Source organism: Arvicola amphibius, chromosome 5, assembly GCF_903992535.2.
Source record: "Arvicola amphibius chromosome 5, mArvAmp1.2, whole genome shotgun sequence".
Lineage (NCBI taxonomy): Eukaryota > Metazoa > Chordata > Mammalia > Rodentia > Cricetidae > Arvicola > Arvicola amphibius.
The window spans coordinates 44,375,780-44,393,639 of record NC_052051.1 but is presented as its reverse complement, the minus strand read 5'-3'; the positions used below and the strand labels follow the sequence as shown (position 1 = coordinate 44,393,639).

At 42.1% G+C, this 17,860-nt stretch overlaps 1 protein-coding gene across 1 annotated transcript in view; it reads right to left on the bottom strand.

The window, feature by feature from the left end:
- The window catches only part of Rnf24 (ring finger protein 24), a 46,082-nt gene extending 31,886 nt beyond the window's left edge, over positions 1 to 14,196 (bottom strand). Inside the window, exon 1 of the mRNA XM_038331200.1 lies at positions 14,125 to 14,196. The gene's annotated coding sequence lies outside the window, so the exon portion shown is untranslated. The remainder of the gene's footprint in view (positions 1 to 14,124) is intronic.
- Positions 14,197 to 17,860: the final 3,664 nt, after the last annotated feature.

Here is a 17,860-nt window from a genome sequence, read left to right as displayed (position 1 = left end):
TGGGAGCTGGGTACCTGATATGGGTCCTCTGCAGGAGCAGTAAAAACTTTTTTGTTTGTTTAAATTTTTTTATTTTAGATTTCATTTTATCTGTGAGTGTTTTGCTTGCATGTACATATGTGTACTACAAATGTGCCTGGTGCCTGCAGAAGCGAGAAGGCATCAGACCCCCCTGCAATTGGTGTTATAGATGGTTGTGAGCCACCATGTGGCACTGGAAACTGAATCTGGGTCCTCTACAAAAACAGCAGATGCTCTTAATGACTAGGCCATCTTTCCAGCCTAGAACTGAATCATACATTTAAATAAACTGTGAACATGTAAATTTTGTCTCAGTAAAACTATGCAACCTCTGATCAGGCACATCTTGGCAGTCAGGAGGGCAAAGCTATCTGTTCTGTGCTCACTCCTTCCAATGAACTAGCTCTCATAGAGCAACGACAATTATTAGGACAGTACTTTATTAAAGGAACTAAATTATATCCAGAGAAACTCAAGTATTTAATTGTAATTACTTCCATCTGAGGCTAAGAACATAGTTATGAATAAGGCCAAAACTTGCTCAACTACCATATGCTATCCCTATATCACTCTGCTTTTTTCTGTATTCAAAAAAAATCAATGGAATTTATTGTGAAAAAATGTATAAGTTTGATTTTTAGGAGAGTTGGGAGTTAGCTAATAAAAGTCCAATGCAAGCTCTACTTGACTTCACTGCAATTATAGGAAGTTAGGCTGGGGAAGGTATTGAAATGCCAAAGAAGTTCCTATTTAAGTTTTACAGGAATTTTTCAGACTGTATGAAATATGTCACAAAACGAATATTAAAATGACAACTGGAAAATATTAAAATGTAACTTAGTGAATTATATAAAGAGTTATTCATTTATAAGTTCAGACTAGATGATGCCTGGTATATAAAAGATGATAAATGAGACATGAATAAAGATGGTAAACCCAAGAAGAATGTTCAATGGAATAATGGGAATATTCTTTTTATATTAATTGATTAAAACTTATGAACTGCATATTTATTTATTGTGTATGGGAGGGGCATGTGTACACTGGAAAGAATGTCAAGGTCAAAGGAAACCTGAAGCAGTTGGGTCTCTTTTTTTACCATGTGGGTTTCTGGGGATCAAAAGTGCTTATACCTAAGCCACCTCACTATCTTAAAAATACAAAAAAATTACACTTGTTTGTTGTAAAATGTACCAGCTTTGTAAACTTCAAAGTGTTTAAGACTGCTAGGCACTGTGGTCCACTGCTTTATAGGCCTCCCCACCATAAAAAATAACAGTAGGACATTAAATGGTGGATCTACACCTCGTGGGCTCTGGTTGTAAGAGAAAGAGGTTGCAAGGGCATGAGGCAACAAGGTGGTGACACAATTTCCTAGAAAGACTCTTTACAGAAAGGAAGTGTATCTTAACTAAGCAAATGCAATGATGAGCCCTCTGCAGGCATAATGACTTGCACACCGTGACTATTCTAAAGCAATTGTTGAACTCAGCAAGTAGAAAGTTCATTTTCTGCACTAAATCACTTTGGCTGAGATGAGGAATAAAGACACCTGTAATGCTTGGATCACCTGATTAAAAACAATGATGCTGATTTTATCTAGGGACTTCAGTGAGGGGATGTTTTGTTTTGTTTAACTGTGCTAGGGACTGACATAGGCCTCCTGCATGCTAAAGAAGTACTCTACTAATACTCCCCAGAGTTCTTGTAGACAGTCTTTTTTTTTTTTCAATTTTAAAAATTAAAATAAGCCGGGCGGTGGTGGCGCAAACCTTTAATCCCAGCACGCAGGAGGCAGAGGCAGGTGTATCTTTTTGAGTTTGAGGCCAGACTGGTCTACAAGAGCTAGTTCCAGGACATGCTCCAAAGCTATAGAGAAACCCTGCCTCGAAAAATATATATAAATAATATATAAAATATAAAATTATAATTATATAATATAAATATAAAATATAATTATAAAAATTATAATTATAATTATAATATAAAAATATATATAAACCTATATATATATTTTCCCTCTCCTTCACCCTACAATCCTTCCTATGTCCCCTTTTGTTATCTCTCAAATTGATGATGGCTTCTTTTCCTTTAATTTTGTACACACACACACAAATATGACTTGCTGGGTTGCTCATATGTACATGATTTCAGGACTGACCATTTGGCCTTGGATAACCAATTGGGGGTTCATCCCAGGGTTGACTCATTCTCCCTCCCGTGGCAGTGATTAGAGGCTGCTGCCCCCTTTCATGTTAGCTTGTCTATTGGTGTTGTCATTGTTCAGGTCTTGTTTAGGAGACACACTGTATCATGAGTGTAGGTTCCCTATCACTCCTAGGAGACACAACTGTGTGGCTTGCTGATCATCCGGCTCTAATAATCTTTCTGCCCCTCTTCCATGAGATCCCCCTGAGCCTTTGGTACTGGAGTTTTGTTGCAGATGTATCACCTGAGCCTGGGTACTCCACCATCAGTTGTTCTCTGGATTGTGGTCAGTTGTGGCTTTCTGTATGGTCTCTGCCTATCTGCAGTCTTTGAAGGCATCCCTTTACAATGGCATACTTCACTTTTAGGAGACCACAGCACAGTATTACTGCTTTGTAAGTAAACAGTATAGCACAGTAAGGGCTCATCTATGGAGAAATCACACTAGCACATACTTTTAATGACCCTCTCAAACAGTGTAATTAGAGATTGTCTAGAGATGGTTACTAAGCTAAGAACTCTAACCTGTTTAATTTTCCTTTGAAATCAAGACTACTTTCCTGAGAACAAAGATTCAGGGAATAACAAAAAACAAAAGGTAAATAAGGTAAATTGGAGCAGGACAAAGAGAGTAAGGCTTCCTCGGCATTAAAGGAATTTATTAAAGGAATTTGATGTTAAGAAGTATCAGGAGATACTGGGTGGTGGTGGCGGCACACCCTTTAATCCCAGCACTCAGGAGGCAGAGGCAGATGATCTCAGCAGCTCTGTGAGTTCAAGGCCAGCCAAGACTACAGAGCAAGTACCAGGGCAGCCAGGGTTGTAACAGAGAAATTCTGTCTAAAAAACAAACAAACAAAACCACACACACACACACACACACACAAATAAACAAAAAGTATCAGGAGAAATGATCAAAGAACTCTTTAGCATAAAGTAAAAAAATTTTTTTAAGACAGGATTCCAATTCATCTGTCGTCTGTTTTTTATCTTTTTTTTTTTCAGGTTCATTTCCCCCCCCCCCCCCCCCGGGAACTTAGTAACATTCACCCAAAGAGCAGCCCATGAAGAATGAGTGGAATGGGCACTCAGGTGCATATGAGGAAGGACTAGATCAAATCAACTTTTGGGAATCCTGACTTTGTATCCTAAACTAGTAGTATCCTTCCATTGCTTGATTTAAAAAGGCTTTAGCTTGCAGAGGTATTAGAGTGCATGTCAATTTTAAAAGAAATAATTCACATACTGATATGGTATTCAAAGGCAGCACCACAAAGACACATGATTAAATCCTTAAGTCAAACATTCAATTTCCTTCCTTATCTGATTAAACTTATTTTTATCAAGTATACAACAGTATAAAATTACAGTGGCAGCCTCTCATTTAAAGCGAATTTTATGGTTGCCCTAAAAATCCCTTGGATGAGACAAAGACCTTACAGAATTCTTGGTAACAAATGTAGAAGAGATAGCGGAGTAAGGAAAGTCACTATTACGCCACAGATGAAATGCCTTATACTGTGACCATCACACTGGTCTTTTAGCAATACTGGAAGTGGGGTAGACAGATACACATAGCCTCTAGGTGTGATTCAGTGTTGAATGTGATACAGAGAAGGGCAACAAACTACATCATGTGATGAAGAAGCAGACAAAGCCCAAATGTTGAGTCACAGGACCAGGACCCAGCTTGTGTGATGTGTTCATAACATAAAACAAAAAGAGGAACTGCCCTAAATAAAGAGACAGAAGACCTGGACTAGTCTTTAAAATATCTCAGCAAGGGAAGGCGAAAGAGAAAAAACTAAGAGAAACAAATGTGACAAACCCTGTAACTCAGTGTTTCTTAACCTTCCTGATGCCACAACCCTTTAGTACAGTTCCTCATGTTGTGATGACCCCAACTATAAAATTATTTTCACTGTTACTTCGTAACTGTAATTTTGCTATTGTTATGAATTGTAATGTAACTATCTGGGTTTTCCAGCGGTCTTTGGTCACAGGGTTCATCTGACCCACAAAGAGGTCTCAGCCCACAGGTCAGGAACTGCTGTTCTAACTACCGAGATGGCACATTGGAGCACTCAACACTGTTTCTGAGGATGTTTATAGCTCTTCCTAACAAAACCTAAGCCCCTTGCAAACAGAAGTTTGGGCTCATTGTGTTGGCCCAAGCCTGCAATCCCAACATGCAGGAGACAGAGGCAGGCAGAGCTCTGTTGAGTTTGAGGCCAGCCTGGTATATGTAGCAAGTTCCAGGCCAGCAGGCTACATGGAGAGTCCCTATCTCAAACAACAAAACAAAACAAAACAAAACAAAAAGATAGTTGAGTCTGTAGTCTTATTTTTGGGGCTCTCTGTTTTTGTTCTTTGGGGGGGGGCTGTCACCCACCTCCCAAATAAATCACACACAGATTCTTATGCTTTCTTATAAATATCTGGCTTTAGCTTGGCTTGTTTCTTGCTGGCTTTCCTTACCTTATATTATCCCATCTACCTCCTGCCTCTGGCTTTTTTCCTTTTCTTACTTCTGTGTATCTTACTTTTACTCCCTGGCTGGCTAGGTGGCTGACCCCTGACGTCCTCCTCTCCTTTTTCTCTTCTTTCTTTCTCTTCCAGAGTTCTTCTATTTATACTCTCTGCCTGCCAACTCCACCTATCCTTTCTCCTGCCTCGTTATTGGCCGTTATTAGCTCTTTATTAGACCACACGGTGTTTTAGACAGACAGAGAATCACAGCTTCACAGTTAAGCAAATGCAGCATAAACAAAAGTAACACATCTTTACATCGTTAAACAAATGTTCCAGAGCATAATCAAATGTAACATACCTTAAAATAACATTCTACAACATGAATATAAGAATATTAATCTCAGGCAGAAAATAAGGGGACCTGAGGCTAAAATCCACCTTACTGGTTTTTCAGTGTGTAGAGTAGGATAAGTTATATAGTAAATACCCATTTCTCCTTGAGTAAAACAACGGCATAACTATAGAATGCAAATATTGTTTTATATCTCAAATAAATTTTTACTGAAAATCTATAACATAGAACAAGCAGTTTTAACAGCACATACCACACACACACACACACACACACACACACACGCAAGAAGAGGCAGAGTCTCCAAATACAAACACACATCCTTTTACAGATGCAGCTGTCCACACCTCAGAACTGTCCTGCTTTCAAAGAATTGAGCTGTAAATGAATGGTGGCAGGGAACTGAAACAGAGAACCGAGACCCACAAAATAGAGTCACAGCTACATTCAGAAGCGAATGTTTTTCCTTTTGTTTACACTTGATTATTTCATAGCTTTTCTGAGATCGTATCTTAACATACAACATTCACAACAAACAAAACAAAGCAAACAAAAAAAGCATTGGCTGCTCTTCTAGAGTGCCTGAGTCTGATTCCCAGCACCCATATGGCAGCTCACCACTGTAACTGTTCCATGGAATATGACAACTTACTTCTGTCTTCTGTGGGCACTGCATGTAGGAGGTGCACAGATATGCACACAGGCAAAAAGCACCCACACACATAAGTAGAATAATTTTAAGAATCTACAACCAGGTGTGGTAACTCATACCTGTAATTCTAACAAAAGGCGTGCTGCACAGTTGAGGCTTGAGCTACAGAGTGAATTCAAGATGAGTGCTGGTTATAGAGTAACCTCCCTTAAACACAAAGGACCCTGAACTTCTTTCATCCACTGCAGTGCATCTGAATACTCTCCTGGGAGTTGGCAGCATAAACTGAGAGATGATGGGTGATGGAGATGTTTGTGCCCTGGCCCCTGACTTGTTAACCTCAAGAAATTACTTCTTTGGGGGCTGGAGAGATGGCTCAAAGGATGAGAACACTGGCTGGTCTTCCAGGACCCTGGTTCAATTCCCAGCACCCACATGGCAGCTCATAACTACCTGTAACTTCAGTTTCAGGCGATTTGATACCCTCATACAGACAGACATACATGCAGGCAAAACACCAATGCATATAAAATAAAAGTAAATAAATTATTTTTAAAAAAACAAAATTACTTCTTTGATCTTTAATTTTATCATCCACGAACTGGTTTCGGAGTAGTTGTAAGGAGGAAATAATAGCTGTTTTGCTATAGATATACAATGTTTTCAATGTAGGCTAATTCATGAAAAAGTTCATGTAGCTATTGATACTGCTTTGTCATTTAAAGAAAACAAATCTTAAGTTTCCAATCTTAATCCCAGCACCTGGGAGGCACTGAGTTTGAGGTTATTCTAGTCCACAACTACAAAGAGTTCTAGGACATCCAGAGGATGTCTACATAGTGAGACCCTGTCTCAATAAAGATTACTTTTTGACTTGTTTTCAGAGACAAAATTGAAAAATCAAAAGATTAAAGAAACATTTTTTTTCAAAGATTTATTTATTTATTATATATACAGAATTCTGTCTGCATGTATGCCTGTAGGCCAGAAGAGGGTACCAGGTATCATTATGGATGGTTGTGAGCCTCCATATGGTTGCTGGGAATTGAACTCAGGATCTCTGGAAGAGCAGCTCTTAACTTCTGGGCCATCTCTCCAGTCCGAAGAAACTTTTTTGTTTTGTTTTGTTTTTTTTCCAGATAGCATTTCTCTGTGTAGCCTTGGCTGTTCTGGAACTCACAGAGATCCTCCTGCCTCTGCTTTCTAAGTGCTGGGATTAAAGGTGTGCAGCATCACCAGCCATCAGATTGAAGAAACTTTAATTACAGACATGTACATAATTCAGTCCAAGCTGTAGACACTAGAACCTATTTTAAGTTTAAAGCACAAAGTATAATTTCACATGCTCAGATTCAAGAGAAAATAATAAAGAAATTTAGGTGATTTCTAATGCTTTTTGGTTTGGTTAGATGAATTTAACAAACAGGTAATGTAGAACCATTCAATCTCCAAGTGAAAAAAAAATTAAGGCAACATACTACTGTGAGATAAGTTTTTTTTCTATCAACGGTACTTTTCTCAATACCATTCCATAAATCTCCACATGATAAAACTTTTGTTTTATAGAATGTCCCCCCCCCACACCCCACATCCTGTAATTCACCACAGGACACCCTTACTATTACAATTTCAGAACTAGATGGTTTGAAGTGTTGACCCCTTTCCATCATTTCCTTTGCACCAATTCTTTTAAAACTAGCAATCACTAAAGACTGAAGTCTGAATAAAACTATTAATGTTGAGAATGAAAGATAGCATCATCAGATGAGATGTGTGCTCATACTGGCAGTATCACACTTATTCTTTTGCCCTTAATTAAACTAATATATTAAATTTGCTAAAGGATTTAAGGAACTGCTTGATACAAGTATCTGTCAAGTTAGGAAAATATTAACAAGTAAAATGAGACTAATTTTAAGATAACATATAGAATTAGCCCTCTACTGAGGCTTGTGATGTTTATAATGCAAATTTTATATTGAGGAAAAAAAGTTTACTAAACCAAATCACCCAAATGTTATAAGATAAAAAATGAAAATAACAGGGAAACTTTATTAAGTGATGCTAATAAATGAAAACAGATAAATTGGAAGAAGTCCCAATATAAAAGCATTTACTTTTATTGACAAGCAATTTTTCTATCCTTAGCATTAAATTCATAAAAATTCAGGCTGCATTAAACTTTCCCACAGCAATTCATAGCACAGAGTTCATTTGCAATACTAAGTGGCTTGCTTTCCCTTAACACTGCAGGCTGCCTTAACTCCATAGAGGGAGGCCTGGAGCAACTAACTCTTTGGCATGACTATTCTTAGGATAGATGGAAGGCCCAGACTGGCTTTCCAATAGTGGCCAACCCAAAATAAGGCCACTGGCCAGCTATTCATGGGCCAGCTGGCATGGAACAAAGTGTCTAGTTCTTACCTCCAGAGCAGAGGTTTATCCAGCTGGCTTTCAAAGGATGGCACAAACTGGAGTGCTCGCAATTCCTTTTCAACCATCTGGCATTCTTTTAAAACCCTCAATTTACACAGCACTACATTTTTGAGGTCTGAAATGCCCAGATTCTAAGGGTTCCCATTATGTATCTAGATAAGAAAGAATAGAGTAAGTACCAAATTAATTCAAGAAACAATTTCTAAAACTAAAAATTACCCATACCTTTCTCTTTAAAATGGTTGTTAAGTAAACTTCCTACACACACACACACACATACACAAATAATAAGAAAATAAACTAAACAAAACAAAAAATAATTTAGCGCATATAAACAAATTTCTTAGGTCTAAGTAAGATCTAGCCCTTCCAAATGGGACTTATACAGCCTGTCTATATCCTTCATGTGGCTCCCAAATGTTGAACTACTACATACATCTGCCTGTCTACCTTCCTAGCAGATAGAACATCTATAGTTACCAGGTATCTAACACACAAACACGCCTCTAGGGGTGTTTATCTATAATCCTAGCACTGCAGAAAGCCCTGAGGATCAGGCGTTCAAGGTCATCTTCAGCCACACAGTTAATTAAGTTCAAGGCTTGCCTGGGTTACATAAAATGCTGTCTTAAATAACCAAAATAAATAAGCAAATTTGTTTGATGACACACTGGGCATTGAAAGTTTTAACACACAACCATAATCTTACCACACAGGTGACAGAGGTAGCAGGAGGGTCTTTCAAGCTGGAGGCCAGCTTGGCTAACATAGTAAGATTCAGGCCAGCGAGGGCTACACAATAGTGAAACTGTTTCAAAAAGGAAAACAAAATTAGAAAAAACAATGAGCAACATGAAGAAAGAACCTTTGAGCCAAATAAACAAATAGTACTTGGTTCAAAATTAAACTATTTTATCAAATGATCAAAACAATTTACCAATTTACCAAACTGCTAAAAAGTGCTATAAGCTGCTCATTTGTCAACTGTAGATCCTTGGTTTTTTTTTGAGATAGATTTTCTCTGTGTAAATAGCCCTGGAGCTTTCTTTGTAGATAGGCTGGTCTTGAACTCAGAGATCCCCCTGCCTCTGCCTCCCAAGTGCTGGGATTAAAGGCGTGCGCCACCACCACGTGGCCAACAGCAGATCATTTTACTAACCTATCACATGATCTAATCTGGTGGGCAAGAAATTGGGGGGTGGGGAGTGGGAGGAAGAGAAGGAGAGAAAGAAAAAAACTAAACAGGTCATATTTATGACCAATATATCTTAGGGGATATAAGTATTCTAAACTAAAGTATTTTAGGGATGATAGGTCTTATGTAAGGACACAGGCAAAGTGTGTGCGTCTCACTTGAGACACTGAACTATGAGGTAAACAGGACAGATTGATGGGAAGCAAAGGAAGTTTGTTAAATTTGTTTTTATGGTGGAAGTGATGGACATGAGAACATGCCTGTGACCTGACATAACCTGTGTAAAGTTAATGATGCAAGAGAGAGGGCACAAATGCAGGAACTGTGAGTAGTGAAGGGGAGAGACAAAGAAGGGGGGTGGGGAGGGTGGTTCTGAGACGAGGAAACGAGAGTCCTAAGGACAGGTTTCCAGAGTTGGTGAGAGGAAGAGGGGTTTCTGTCTGAGATCTTCTAAACCTTTACAGTCTTAAGAGAGAAAAAGAGAAAGAGAGAGAGAGAGAGAGAGAGAGAGAGAGAGAGAGAGAGAGAGAGGAGAGAGAGAGAGAGAGAAGGGGGAGGGATGGAGAAAGAAGGAAGGGCCAAGTCACTTGAAAAATTAAAGTTCAGCCAGGGGTAGGGGCACACACCTTTCTGAGTTCAAGGCCAGAGGTCTATAGAGAAACCTTGTCTCGAAAATAAATAAATAAACAAACAAAATTTACGTTGTAAAATCCAAGCCTATCAAATCATAAAAGTTGACCTTTACTAACTTAAGGTCTTGTCATCCAAGGCAGGGTCATCTTTCCATTTACATGGCCATCATTCCCCTTTCCCTTTCTCCTGAGAAATGCTTTTCTGTGACCTCAGGAATACAGCCATAAAAAACTGGCTTAAAATTAAATCAAACATTTACTGATAATGAACTTAAGACAGTTTTATTTTATTTTATTTTATTTTTTTTTAATATTTATTTATCTATTTATTTATTATGTATACAATATTCTGTCTGTGTGTATGCCTGCAGGCCAGAAGGGGGCGTCAGACCTCTTTACAGATGGTTGTGAGCCACCATGTGGTTGCTGGGAATTGAACTCAGGACCTTTGGAAGAGCAGGCGGTGCTCTTAACCCCTGAGCCATCTCTCCAGCCCCCGACAGTTTTATTTTAAAGTAACTCTTTGGCATATACAATTTTACCACTTATTAAAGACAAAAGGCAAATTTGTATATTGATATAAATGTTTGTTGACTTTTATATAGAAAATTAAATTGTAGCTAAATATTTGATACTACCTAGAGCATCATTTTCAGAGGTGAGTGATCTTTTGACTTTATAATGTCAATGCTGAAATGCCACTTTATATATAGTACAAAATGGAAGAATTATATTTGGGACATATGATGGTTCACATTGATTTTCAATTTGATGGGACTTAGAATAATCATAAAAACACACCTCAGGGTGTGTCTATTAAGATGTCCCCTGCCCCTGAAAGGTTTGACTCAAGAGTAAGACTGGGCTAGAAAAACAATCCAGAAGTTAAAAGCACTGGTTGCTTCTCCAGAGGACTGAGGTTCAATTCCCGGCACCCACAGGACAGCTTGCAACTATTTTAGTTTCAGAGAATCTGATGCTGTCTTCTGGTTTCCTCTGGCTCCAGGCAAGCACACTGGCACACAGACACTTGCAGGGAAAACATCCATATACATAAATAAAATAATTTTGAAAAAGAAGAAAAGGGGGAAGACCCTGAATATGAATGGCAGGATCCTCACAAGCTGGAAGAAAATGGGAGCATCAGTATGAACCCCTCTCTGCTTTGCCACCAGACACAATGGGACTAAGCCTGGTACTCCTGTCTTAGACTTTACCATGACACCCTCAAGATGTCAGACAAAACAGACCTTTCCTCAAGTCATTTTTTGCCACAGGAATGAGAAAAATAACTAACACAGAGCCATATCTGGAGTTGTTGGAAATCTAATCCTAAACCAAAATTCAAATAATGATTGTTTTTTTTAATGAAATTAAAGTTAGCAACTCAAACAGCTTTTCTTTCGAGATAGGATCTCATTACATAATCTTGGCTGGTCTGGAAGTTACTCTGTAGACCAGGTTGGCCTTGAACTCACAGAGATCAATCTGCCTGCCACTGGCTCCTGAATATTCTATCCAGGTCTACACAGTGAGTTACAGGTCTATGTAGTGAGACCCTGTCTTTAAGGGAAAAAAAGAAAGAAAATTAAACACAATACAATAGGTATAGTATTTTTCTCTTTCTCTAAAGATTTATTCATTCACTCATTCATTGATTTTCCAAGATGGGGTTCTCTGTGCAGCCCTGACTATCCTGAAACTAACTCCATAGACCAGGGTGGCCTTGAACTCAGAGACCAGAGTACAGGGCTTAAAGGTGTGAGGTTTCAATAGGATCACAAGACCTTCTAGGTGCAGAAAAAAAAAAACCAAAACAAACAAAACCACTGTAATTCAAACACACAATAGCCTAGAGTCTGAGCCAAGGTACTTCAGGCAACGTCCACTGGCACAGTTGGTATAATAACATGAGGTGCCAAGCATACTCAGAAGCAAGGCTGCAGTGAAGTCCTACACTGCTATACCAGCAATGCCAGAACACCTCAGATCTATTCTGTGTTTGACTGTAAATTATTCCTACTATTCTCATTTTAGCAGGGTCTCTTGTATCCCAGGCTGGCTTCAAACTTAAGGTGATCCTCTTGCCTCCAATCTCCCAAGGGGAGATGGATTACAGGTATGGGAAACCAAATCTAGTTAATTCAGTCAAGAGACCAAGCCCAGGGCGTGGTGTTGCACATGCTGAGCAAATATGCACTATCAACTAAATCTCCAGCCCCTTGAATTAATTTTTGATCTCTGAACATGCAGAAACTTCTGATTGCTAATTATTGTGACTCCTACATTCAGTTATGCAATCCCATATTGGGTTGTGACCCATGGGTTAAGAAAAATGCATAAGGCAAGAATTTCTTTAAGAATAATGGATTGTCATCCAACCAGTGGAAATTTTCCTTCAAACTAAAGGCAAATGTTTTAAGCAGGGAGTCTATACATAAACAGATGCTGTGGAGGTTAACATTTCACTTTGTACTGAAATTTTACTAGGAATGAAAATATATGCGACTCAAAAATAAATAATCTTGAAAAGAACTTTAAAGAAAACTGAACCCACTCAATTATTCATATATAAACTCCTCAGTTTTTTCCACCATCACTATTTTGAAACAAAAGATCATAGCAAAAATATTTCTAAAACGTGCTTTTTCATTCTACAAAATTAGGAAGGTAAAAAAACCCAAAATATCATTATCCACCTAGAGTAAGAACTATCTTATAAGATTCAAATAATCTGTTTTAAAACAACAAGATATAGCTTGCTGGTTTGTTGAGACAAGGTCTCAGTATGCAGTTCTGGCCTGGAAATTCCGACATAGAACAGATTGGCCTTGAAATCACAGAGATCCTCCTGTCTCTTCCTCCTAAGTGAGGGGTCCGGTGGCGTTGGCCTCCACGCCTGACTGGCGCTAGTTTAACGACCTCTTTTAATCAGTGAAGTGAACAGGCAGGCAAGCAGGCAGAAAGTCCTATCAAGTCAAAGTCTACTGGACCCAGCAGGGCTTCCTACCCTCTTTGGGTGGCTGAAAACAATGGGGGAAAAAGGTGTTGTTTTCTGGTAGTCCTGTAAGATGAGCTGTTGAGCTGTTCAGATCAAAGCCAGAGTGCATGCCAGAATAATCTGCAATAAAATCCTTTGCCAAAACATGGGGGGGGGGGGCGGTTACGGGGCGACCAGACAAACAAGGAGGTGGAGAGAACCTGCTGGACCACCTCTCTTACTAAGGCAGGAAGGCAAGAAACCCAATCCACCTGTACAGAAGAGTGGGTAAAGCGGAGCCTGCATACATGGAACTATTCCTATAGATACGTATACAAAGACCTGTTATCAATCATCTAAGGCCAGAAAGCAATGCTCTGGATACTGGCGTAACCCTGATACATAAATACATCACCATCAACCCCAAGAGCAATGTGTTCTAGATATACAGCGACATAAGAATACAGACTCACACTTTCAATGAACAGACCCGCCGGTTTTACAAGAAACCAAAAAAGAATACAAAAACAAAACAAAAAACCGAAAAAAACAAAAACCAAAAAAACCCTGCACCAGGGACGGACCAATAAAGATGTGAAGTTGTCTTTACACTTCTTTTTCCGTGTGCCCTTTTAGTTGATCCCAGACCGCCTCAGTTCACAGGACACACACCCCTTGGGTCTCCGAAAACAAAGCAGGGTCATTAATTCTCTGCCCTGTGGGTGCACACACACGCCCCCCACCCATAGATGATGAGGCCGCCAGACGACTTTCACTAGTCAATGACCCAGTGCAGACCACTGCCTTGCACAGTGTGACAACCAGGCACGAGACAAGCACCACAAAGGAAGGAGTGGCTCGGGACCAAAAAACCACTGCCACACCGCGTCCCCGAGACGCGCGTCAGTCCCCGCCACCAACGCGGAGGCAGCGGCTCCTCCATCCTCCGCCCATCCCGCCTCCCCCGCCCGGGCCCAGCCCGAGGTGACCTCCGGGTGACAGCCCGAGCCGCCCTTTGTGCGGGTGTGTGGAGACTGCCCCGCGGCCCCCCAGTCTCGGGAGCGGGTGCGAGGCCGGCGCGCAGCCCTCAGCATCCCAGACACGGACCTGCGGAGCCTGCGCCTCAGCTTGCGCCTCAGCCGCACGGCCCTCAGGCCCGGCCCTCCCCTCACTCACCCGGGCGGTGGGCAGCAGACGTGAGGGCTGCGGCGCCCGGCAGCAGCTTTCGGGCAGCGAGCTGCTAGTGAGCAGCGTCCGAGAGCCCGGGCGGCTGAGCTGGCGACTGCTTGCTGCTGCCCCGGCGAGGGGCGGGCCCGGCGGGGGAGGGGCGGGCGCCGCGCCTCTCATTCATGCCGCGGAGGCGGGGTGTGGGACCCGGATGCCCGGGCAAGTCCCTCCTCCTCGCTGAGGGCGCGCGGCTTCATTGACTGCAATGCGCAGGCGCGGCGCCCTGTAGCGAGCCTAGGCTGTTGGCTGCCCTGATGCTGAGCTGTACGATTCGTGTCTTCTCAACTGTTTAGTATTTTCCGTGTCTGTGAAACAATTTAACAGTTAAAAGAGTGAAATTTGGCTTCTGTCGTAGCCGCCGGACCAAGAGTCCTCCAAAGTGGGGTACCCCCTATTTAGATGTTTCACCTGCTGCAGACCCAGTGCCTGCAGACAGTGGAAGTATATTCAAGAAACAGTGCGTTCTTTTATTTAATATCCTTTAATTATCTATCCATTAATCTCGGGCCCCAGCTCCTGTTTTACACTGTAGACAAGAAACTGACTCAGGATTTGGGGGCAGTGAGCCCTTCTTGTAATAGCAAGGCCCAAGTTCTAGCATAATCAATGGGAGCGTGCAGCCGTTCTCATAGCCACCACCGTTAAGGCTTCTTACCTAACCCCCCCATTTCCCCGTCTGAGACATCTCCCCTCCCTACACACACACACACACACACACACACTCCCAGATCCTTCACATAAACCATAAATAGTTCATGGCTTAATTCATCATGGAAAATGCCTAGCAGCCCATTCCTTCTGCTTTGGCAAACCATAAACCTCCTAGGAAAGGGGAAGTAAGAAGGATCAGTAAATGTTAGATTACAGGCCCTCTACCCAACTTCCTCTCGTTCTCCCAGAATCAGGCCACAACGGCCAGCAATCTCCCCCCCCCCAAACTCTCCCCTCCCCCTCCCGTCTCCCCTTCCCTCTTCTCTTCTCCCTTGGCTCTCAGGAGTCCTGCTGTGCTGTAGCCTCGCAGCTCCTCCCCCGCCCACCCCCCCCCCCCACTTCGCGGCTGCTCGCAGAAAGGCCTACCTAATTCCTTCACCTTGGCAGATAAACTAAAACAGATTGTTAACCGAAGTTAGGGTACGGTGTTTTCACGTTGCTAGTCTCTTATTTAAGGAATTGAAATAAGAGTCCACACAGATGTGCAAAAGTAGCAAGAAAACTTTACTTGAAGAAAAGCAAAAATGAAAAAATATTCAGCACACAATGCAAAGGAGCAGCAGGGCCACATGAGTGAAGACACTCAAATGCCTGGATTATTGTCTGAGGCCTTGGGGGGGGGGGAGAACACAATAAGGGGCGTGGCCTTGGGGGGGGAGAACACAATAAGGGGCGTGGCACAAATGAGTCATGGGGAGAGGGAACCTCAGCTGAAGAATTACTGTATCAGGCTGGCCTGTGAGCACATCTTCGGGACATATTTTTGATTAATGATTGATATGGGAGGGGAGGGGATGGGAGGAGAGGGTGGGTGGGGAGGGCAAGTCTGTAGGACATTTTCTTGATTAATGACTGATATGCAAACCGCTGTGGGTGACATCACCCCTACGCAGGTGGTCCTGGGTAGTATAAAAGAGCAAGCCAAACAATCCATAGGGAGCAAGCTGGTAAATAGCGTTCTGCTGTGGCCTCTGTACGGGCTCCTTCCTTCTGATTCCTGCCTTGAGTTCTTGTCCTGACTTCCCTCGATGGACAGTTAGCTGGAAATGTAAGCCAAATAAACCCTTTCCTCCCCGTGTTGCTTTCGGTCCTGGTCTTTTATCACTGCAGTAGAAGGCAAATGAAAACAATGGTCGTACCCAGCACAGGACCCTACATGCTCCTATGCTGAGCTGTCAGTCAAGATCTTCCCACTGAAGCAGTGATGACTGTTTCAGTTTAGCCAACCTCACAGGGAGGAATTCAAACTCGAGACTGTAAACTTGGTCAAAGGCCGATGGCTTGGGAGGTGACAGGCCCGAGGGGGGGATCTAAGTCCTGTTCTGTTAAATGTTCATGTTGTCATGCTGCCTTCTAAATATTTCTCTTTGTACCCATAGATGAGTTCTACTCCCAAGACTGGACAGAGAACCTTCTGTTTGCAGATAATGTAGAGATTCATAAGTGGTCAAAGAGTAAAGAATAAGTGACTCTTGGATGCTGATCCCTAAATAGGACATCTATTATTACACCAAGGTCCAGGGACCATCATGTAAGGGGGCAGAAAGGATGCAGAGGCCTGTGTAGGAGTGTGAAGGATGCTGTGAAACGCTTTCTTCTGAGCATGGCGTGGCCACGGCAGTTGTGGATCACCACAGCTGTGCTGCATGCACGGGAGTTAGCGGTGAACATTCCAGATGGAGGGAGAGCTCACGAGACCCCATCCCTAACTGAGAAGCTATGGGCAGTTGATGGCTGTTTGGGGAAAGGGACGTCAATTTTTTTTCGGGATGTGTCTGCTAGTATGTTGACCATACTGCAGTGAATGGCACCATACCCGTGCCCATGTTGGCAGTACTAATTAGACTCAGTGAGTTGAGAGAGAAGGGGGGGCACGAAGGTGGGAAGGAGATGGATTAGGGAGTTTAAGGGGAGTGGGGAGAGAGAGAGGTAGATATGATCAATATACATTATATACATGTATGAAATTGTCAAAGAATGAGTCAGAATACTGTAAAAATAATCTCCCTTGTTTGGGGTTATAGGAACTCTCCTTTCAGGATGCCTGTCGTGCTGTACGTGGCAGCTCTGTTTTCTATTTAGCCATCTAAGCTATCTCTACTGACGAGGCTCCTCTCCAAGTGCTGGGACGGAGTCCCCCTCTCTCTTCAAGGTCCAGCCATGTTGTCTCTGAGGTGATGTTCTGACCCTGCTGGTGCTCTCTTGCCTTAAGGCTGAGAATGGTCCTCCAAGGTCTTGAGACTGTCTCGTCTAATAAAGCTCATTGTGAACCAACCTGCTGTGACCACTTCCTCCCTCAGCCCTCAATGTCAGGGTCTGGACTGGCCCTTTCCCCCCCTGGCTCTTAATCCCAGCAATTCCCAGGACAGCCTTCGGGACACAGGTTTGCTGATGATAGCTCTCACTTTGGTATAGACCAGACCTCACCTTTGCTCTAGGCTGCTGCTGCTGCTGACTCTCATGCAAATCTATTCTCTCTCTCTCTCTCTCTCTCTCTCTCTCTCTCTCTCTCTCTCTCTCTCCTCTCTTCAAAAATATATTATTCTCTTGATGTGCAAATCTGCTGTGTCTGGCTTTTCATTTTTTTCTGCCCTGTCTGGCACTTAAGTCTTATTTTACAGCTGTTTCTAGATCAGCAACCATACTGCTTTGTTCTCTACAACTGGGGCTGCTGGTCCCTCTCCTAGAAAAACAACACTTACCTAGCAACACAGAAGAAAACTTACTTCCTCTTAAAATCCACCCAGAATTATTAGAGCACTGGAAATAATACCCTGGATGATGCTGTGTTGGTGAATACAAGCCACGCATCTGTGCAAACCTGTAGAACGTATGGCAACAAGAGTGAACCCTAATGTAAGCCATGGGTTTTAGATGATAATGACATATCAGCAAAGATTCGTCAGCTATGATGAACTTCCCACTGTGGTGGGGGAGGTTGGTGGTGAGGGAAGATAGATAAGGTGCAACTTCC